This window comes from Heterocephalus glaber, unplaced genomic scaffold, assembly GCF_053883595.1.
Source record: "Heterocephalus glaber isolate CG9 unplaced genomic scaffold, H.glaber_assembly_v1.0 deba00000347, whole genome shotgun sequence".
NCBI lineage: Eukaryota > Metazoa > Chordata > Mammalia > Rodentia > Bathyergidae > Heterocephalus > Heterocephalus glaber.
The window spans coordinates 56176927-56184861 of NW_028258143.1; the positions used below are offsets into that span (position 1 = coordinate 56176927).

The 7935-nt window shown below is 36.4% G+C and overlaps 1 pseudogene; it reads left to right on the forward strand.

Moving 5' to 3' along the window:
• The first annotated feature begins 2892 nt into the window (after nucleotides 1-2892).
• Nucleotides 2893-4279, forward strand: LOC147829975 (uncharacterized; annotated as a pseudogene).
• Nucleotides 4280-7935: the final 3656 nt, after the last annotated feature.

Sequence of the window (7935 nt, forward strand, 5' to 3'; positions counted from 1 at the left end):
TCATTACATACTTTAAATAATAAAACAATAGACAGATCTGTTTTAAAAATTAGAAATATAGTACATATTTTCACCTTTCTGTGGAATCATTTCTTGTTTACTTACTGTTTAGTAGAAACCAAAGATATTTGAATTTTTCTAGAGCCTTTTGCCCTTCAATTCATCTGCAAATCTTTTAGTCCAGTTTTTCCCTCAATTTTAAATTACAAAATATGTGCATCTTTTATACTTAGACCAGATGACATAGGAAGCCTATTTTTTTTCTTCCCTGGACCTTTGATAACTATGTTTGTAACCTCCATTACACAGGTACTCAAATAAATGACCTCTGGGGAATGTCTAGCTCTGGGAGTCTATGATTCTAGTTTTTGTTTGTGTTTAGAGCCATTACTCCAATTCTACCCCAATTCCACTCAAGACAGAGAATTTAGATGAAACTAAACTTCCTTGGGCTCTGGTGTCAGGAGAAAATGAGAAAAGGGGACAGAGACATCAGATGCATCATTTAAAAACAATCCCAAAGATAGGATTTACTTCACAGTTGACAAGGCACATTCTCCACCCAATTTCTAATACAATTCCCTATAAACACTCCTTGAATATGTCAGGGATATTATCAAGGCAGAAACTGAAATTTGGGAACTGGCCCAACTTCACGGTCAAGCAAGAGGCCTGGAGCTCCTGCCTCCCAGTGCCTTTTCTTTGCATTGTTTAAATGTCCCACCTCTTATGGCATTAGCTCTGTGGAGCATGAGCCGCTGAAGGCAAGTACTGCACTGCTGACTGGTAGGTACACATGCTAGCACAGGCTAACTCTTCACTGACATCCCTGTGCTGAGGAGAAGACAAGAGTAAAGGGACAACAGAGGAAAACTGAAAAGATGTCGCAGAGAATCCAGGCCAATGTACACTTCCATAAACCAGTGTCAGTTCAATAAACCCCTCACAATTGGAAGCATCTGAAAAAACAACGCATTTGAACTACCCACAGAAAGACACCCACTCATAGCATTATCAGTGCAACTTCAGACCTGAAGCATTGTTTGTGACATTTAGGCCTTCACTCTGAACTTCTGTGAGTGTATGGTATATAAGTTGCTGTTAGGGACCCGTGATCAGATAGGACACACCAACTCAGGCACACCATAAACAGCAGTCACCTATTACAGCAGTCACCAGGCCCTTCAAAATTTATTTCAGACTGCAAGGTCTATATTTTGCCCCAACTTTTATTAACTTCATATGCATCTGCTGTGAACGTGCCAGGTGTTTTGAACATCAAATTTCAGTGCATTACCCCTGTGAAGTGGCATTATTATCTCCAATTTATAAATGGGCAAGCTGGGGTCAGAAACACAGGAATTTGCATATGCTACTTAGGCATGAAGCTGTCTTTTTAACTCAGGTCTTTGTTCCTATTCTCTCTGCTAAAATGTACTACTTCTACTCTAACTTGTCAAGTTCTTGTGTTCAATTTAAATGTATAGCACATTTTTAATAAGTTTTATTAGTACAAATTTCTGAGCATTCAAATTTTTAAAATGTAGTATACTCAGTAGAGTCAATTAATGAAATAATGAAGATGTCTTGATAAGTATGGTTGCAACATGCATGTTCTCTTCTGCTTCCAATGTAATGCTATATAGTATTTTGATTAGATTGCACAGAATTGAAAAATAGCATGATTCACTCATACAAACAGATGCAAAATGGTCTTTTAACTGTGATTTGTGATCTCGAGCCACACCTTGATTAAATACGGCAGAAAAAGCTTTATGATGTCTTCAAAAACTCTAGTTAACATGATTGTACAGAGTGACATGTTAATTCTCCAGTGTGTTAACAATGGTCTGCATCACGTTTTAGTGTGTATATTGTTTGTATTATAATTTTAGTATTAGTTTTAAATGTATTTAATATCTGGAAAAGAATTCTTTCCAAATTAATCTATTACTTCAATGCAATCCCAATCCAAATCTCAGCAGGTTTCTTAAAGAAATTGGCAAACAGATGAATGGAAATACAAGAAAAATGGAGAATAGCCAAGAGCTGGAAATGTAGCTCAGTAGTAGGGGCCCTAGGTTTGATCCCCAGTACTAAATAAATAAATAAATAAATAAATCCTCCTAGAATAGCTAAATAATTTTTTGAAAAAGACCAATAAGGTTAAAGGATAGAGAGAGCTCAGAAATGGAAACTATGATCAATTGGTTTTGGACAAAGATGATGAAAAAATTAAATGGGAAAATAACCAAAATGGTGCAGAACCAACTGGAAATCCATCAGGGAAAATTTTAATCTTTACCCTTACCTCAAAGCATATACAAGAATTAGTTCAAACTAGATCCTAGGCCTAAAGATAAGAGCGAACAGTATTAAATTTCTATAAGAAACTGTAAGCTAAAATGTCTGCACATCACTTAGGAAAAGTATTTTTCACAGGACACAAAATATACAACTCAAAAAAAATTTATTAGTTTAATTTTCAAGATTAAAAGATTTTATTCTTAAAACATATTAAAAGTACAAAAAGGCAAGGCAAAGATTACAATAACAGGTCAGGACGCTAAAGTCTGTGTCCTGCACACATTACTGAGAGCCACTCAGTTTGCTGGGCCACCTCTGTGGCTTCTACTGGCATGCTGCATGGGAAGAACTCTGGGAGACCCTGAGGCCATACAATGGCTGGCCTTGAAATCACTGTGTAGCCCATACTAGTCTCAAACCCATGACAATCCTCCTGCCTCAGCCTCCTCCTGAGTGCTGGGATTACAGACATGCATCAACACACCTGGCTCTTAATTCAACTTTTTATGAAAGGAGTTGAGATATCCCATGCTATGAGTCTCAGCCTTCCTTCAAGAAACTTGTGTGTGATCATTTAGGAAACAGTGATCTTTGCAGATATGGCTGTGAATTTCACCATGGAGGAGTGGACTTTGCTGATTCCATCCCAAAAGAAGCTCTACAGAGATGTGATGAGGGAAACTTTTAGGAACATGGCTGCTGTAGGAAGAGCCTGGGATAACCAGAAAGTTGAAGAAGAGTACAAAAATTGCTGGAGAAATCTAAAAAAGGAAAAGGTAAATAAATGCTATCAAAATAAAGGTTGGAATCAATATGAAGAAATATTTCTTTGGACTCCAGATGCTAATGTGGACATGAAACAAGCTGCTTTAAAACCAGCTGAAAGCTTTGCTTGCAGAAAGCCCCTAGATGAGCATTTGTCACTAAATGTGCCCATCATAGCTCACGCTGCACTGAAGACCTCTGAGTACTTGGGATCAGAAGGGAAGCTGTATAAATGTAATGCGCATGGAAGAACCTGTGGTGGTTTCCAGTCCTTTCAAAAGGATCCAAGAACAAAGACTAGAAAGAAACCCTGTGAATATGATCAGTGTGGGAAATCCTACTCTGATCTTAGTGAAAGAATTGACCTTAGAGAGAAGACTTTTATATATAAGAAAAATTTAAAAGCCTCTAGAACACTTAATGATGTTCAGATCCATAAAAGAAATCAAAATGGGGAGAAACCCTATGTATGTAACCAATGTGGGAAAGCTTTTAGTACACACAGTTATTGTCAAATACATGAAAAAACTCACACTAGGGAGAAACCCTATGTATGTAACCAACATGGGAAAGCTTTTAGTACACAACGTTATTGTGAAAAACATGAAAAAACTCACACAGGGGAAAAATTTTCTGTATGTAAGCAATGTGGGAAAGCTTTTAGTACACAAGATTATTGTAAAAAGCATGAAAAAATTCACACAGGGGAGAAGCCCTATGTTTGTAAGCAATGTGGGAAAGCTTTTAGTACACAACGTTATTGTAAAAAATCATGAAAAAACTCACACAGGGGAGAAACCCTATGTGTGTAAAGAATGTGGCAAAGCTTTTAGTACACAACGTTGTTGTAAAATAGAAGAATTCACATGGGAGAAACCCTATGTATGTAAGCAATGTGGGAAAGCTTTTAGTACACAACATTATTGTAAAAATCATGAAAGAACTCACACAGGGGAAAAACCCTATGTATGTAAGCAATGTGGGAAAGCTTTTAGTACACAAGATTGTTGTAAAAAACATGAAAGAAATCACATGAGAGTAACCCTATGTATGTAAGCAATGTGGGAAAGCTTTTAGTACAGAACATTCTTGTAAAATCCATGGAAGAATTCACACTGAGGAGAAACCCTATGTATGTAAGCAATGTGGGAATGCTTTCAAAATACATGAATTGTCAAATACACAAAAGAAGCCTTACTGGGAATAAACTATATTTAAGCCTAAAAAAAAGATTACAATAATATATGAAGAATACATATCTAATAAAGCTGTATCTAGACTATATAAAAGAGTCTTACAACTCCATAAGAAGGAAATGGCCCAATAAAAACAGGAAAAAGATTTAAACAGAAACTTGACAAAAGAAAATATACACATGTGAATAAGCACATAAAAAGATGCTCAATATCACAAATTATGAGTAAAATGCCAATTAAAACCACAATAAAACTCTTACTACACATGACAATAACAAGTATTAGCAAGGAGGACAATTTTGAGCAAGTACTGGTGAGGAGAGGGGTAGAAATCTCACACATTGCCTGGGTGAAAATATAAGACTGTACACTTTCTTAAAAAGGTAAACATTCACATGCCATATGACTTAGGAATCTCACTTCTAGATATTCACCCAAGAAAAATAAAAGCATACGTCTACATAAAACTTTTATATAGATGTTTCTAACAACATTATTCAAAATAGATAAAAACTGTAAACAGCCCAAGTTTCTATTAACTAGTGAATGGACAAAAAAAAGTGTTATTATCCATACTGTGTAATTCTACTCAACCCTAAAAAGAAAAAACATCAGTGCACTCAACAACAATCTCAAAAATGTGCGAAATAAAAAAAAGTTTAATACAAAGGACTACATACTATGATTCCACTTCCACAGAAGTCTAGAAAAGAGCTAGGGGAGTGGGTTAACTGCAAAGGGAGATGGGAGAATATTTAGAGTGATGGAAATGTCCTAACTTACTCACAGAAACAGTCATACAGCTGTACAAAATTACCAAACTTAATTCAATTGGTCACTTAGAATTTTATCTATGTAAAGTATACTTCAATTAATATATGGAGACTAGATTTTGAAAAGAATACCAAGATTTTGAAATCTCTTAAAAAGAAAAAAAAAAGTCCTAGGATAAGAACAGAAGTATGTACACTGCTGCAAAATAATTCCGAGGAAATATAGTATTGGTTGTGTAGTTTAGGGCTCTGTTCCCAGCACCACAAAAAGGCGGGGGGGGGGGGGGGAGAAAGAGGGAGAGAGAGAAAGAGAAGGAGAGAAAGAAATGAAGGAAGGAAGGAAGAGCAAAAAGAAGGGGAGAAAAGAAAAAAATTCAGGAATTGAGCCAAATACATAAAACATTGCCTTCTTGATACTATTTGTTTTAATTTTTGTTGGCCCTCTAATTTCCATCTCAAGAAAAATTAGAAATTAATTAATTATATCAATTAATCAATTATTATAATTGGTTGACTTCTGAACTGAATGCAACAAAAATAACAACAAAAAACTACTGAATGCAACAAAAACAAAAAACAAACCAAAAAAACCTGAATATTAAATGGCTTCCCAGAGAAATTTTCAAACAAGTGAATTTTCCATTTGATCATATTCCCTAAGGCTTTTAAAAAGAAGTCAGAAATAAATTACAATAAAATCTTTGATGTGAGCAACTTGTTCTGTGAGCCTTACACAAGACAAGCAAACATGTCTAACAAATTTTAACTTGATAAATGAACAGTGTCTTGCAATAGGAGTAGTACATGATGCTGAACATCACATGCTCACAGCTGAGCCAATGCTTCCTCTCCCTCTCTGTCTCTCTGTCTCTCCCTCTCCCCTCATCCTCCCTGTCTCTTTCTGGCTCTCTTTCTCTGCGGGACTGTGGATGATCCTCTCCCAGTAGCCAGAGGTTATGTTAGAGATCTCATCTGCAGAAGAGAAAGAGAAAAAAGGCAGAGGAATCCCTCATTTCAAATGAGATTAGGGAGACATTATGGAATGAATCATCTGAGTTTCCATTATTTCTTACAGGAAAATTCACTTTAATATACACGTGCTTTGGATTACAAGCATGTTTCTAGAACAAATTATGCTCACAAAACAAGGTTTTACTGTATTTTGGTTTGTTGGTTTGGATTTTTTGCTGTTGTTTCTGTTTCTATCTTCCTCTCATTCTTTTTCTTTCTCGTTCCTTTCTTTTTCTTTTTTTCTTTCTTTCCTTTTTTCTTTCTTTCTCTCTTCCTTCTTTTCTCTTTTTCTCTCTTTCTTTCCCTGTGCATAGCTATTTCATCATGCTGTACTATTGCCAGGAGTGGATTTATGATCCATCAGTCAATACCCAGTGTCAGGTAATTAGCCATTACCGTACTTCACCTGCAATGTGGTGAAAATGCTATCACAACTTGCAAGAGATCCCCTGGAAGACAGAACTGGAAGAGATCGTGGCCACATATTGTTTCAAACCTGTATTCATTACACCTCCTGACTGCATGTCATATAAGAGAGGCCAAACAGATGTGTAAAAATAGCTGTTTAACAGGGGGAAAATACTGTAAAATTGTTTATGGTAGGACAGCGGGTTCTTATAGGCAAAGTAAATTACAAATAGATTTCTCAATTACTTTTTAAAGCCTGGTATTTGATTCTTATATAACAGTCAAAAATCAATTTTGCATGGAATTTATGTGAATGCCTCATTATTAATAAAACAGCAGTTGGCAGCTGCTACTTCCTCCCCATAACAGCAGCACGCAGTGGGAAAGCACTCACATGCCAGACTATGCAATCCTTTATCTTTTTATCCTCTAGTTCAGCATCATAAAAAAGAAAAAGAAGAGATGAATTGCAAACAAATTTTAGGGAAAGGCTCCTGGTGGTACCTACTTGAAGGCAGGGGATCCAGAAGTGTGTCCAGACTGGAATCCGTAACATCTTGACTCCCCACTTCCTGCTCACATAGTACCCTGAAGTCATTTTAAAATAAACTTTTAATCAAGAAAATCACTCTCATTATTGAAAAAGTCTTTGAACTCCATCTCTCACTTACCCTGTGCAGATCCCGCTTCAGTACTAGAGTTTACTGTCACAAAATGAGTCACCAGTGCCATTTTTCTCCTAACCAATGGTAATTTTTAGTTTAGAAAAGTCCTTGTTTCTGATCCAGATGTTTTGAGCACATAACAAACATATCTATCTCCAATGAAAAGTAAATAAATAAAATTGTATGTTTGACCCCTGACGTGGGGAAATGCTCATCTTTGAGGCTGAATACAACTAAATAGTAGCTATAGCCTCGTCTTCTCCTGGGTCTACACCTCAAAAACGTCAACAGGAAAAAAGGCAGAAGGTACATTGGGTATTTGTAGAATGTTCCAGAAACTGATCTCTCCTTGGTTTGAATTTCTGCTTGATTCATGATCACACTTGGGAACTGTGGGCAAGTTGTGGCTAATACTCTAATCACCCCATCGGCTTTCATGCCAGCAGCTGACTAGGAATATGGGGTTAACACAATCATTAAACTGACCCCAGAAAGCTGTGGTGGGATTCAGTTCAGAAATTCTATTTCAAACAGACACAAACCTTTAAGATACAGAATGCCAAAAGTTTATTTAAGAAGGAAAGTCCATCCTGAGGTTCTTATCTACAGGTTTGTCTTTAAGGCCTAGATTTAATATATGATTGAGAAACAAAGCGTCTTAAATATAATCAATTTATTATGGGACTTAAAATTACCTTATCACCAGGCATGATGGTGCATGCCTATAATCCCAGCACTCTGGGAAGCTGATGTAGGAGGATCCCAAGTTTGAGCCCAGCCTGGGCAACTTAACAAGACTCTGTCTCAAAA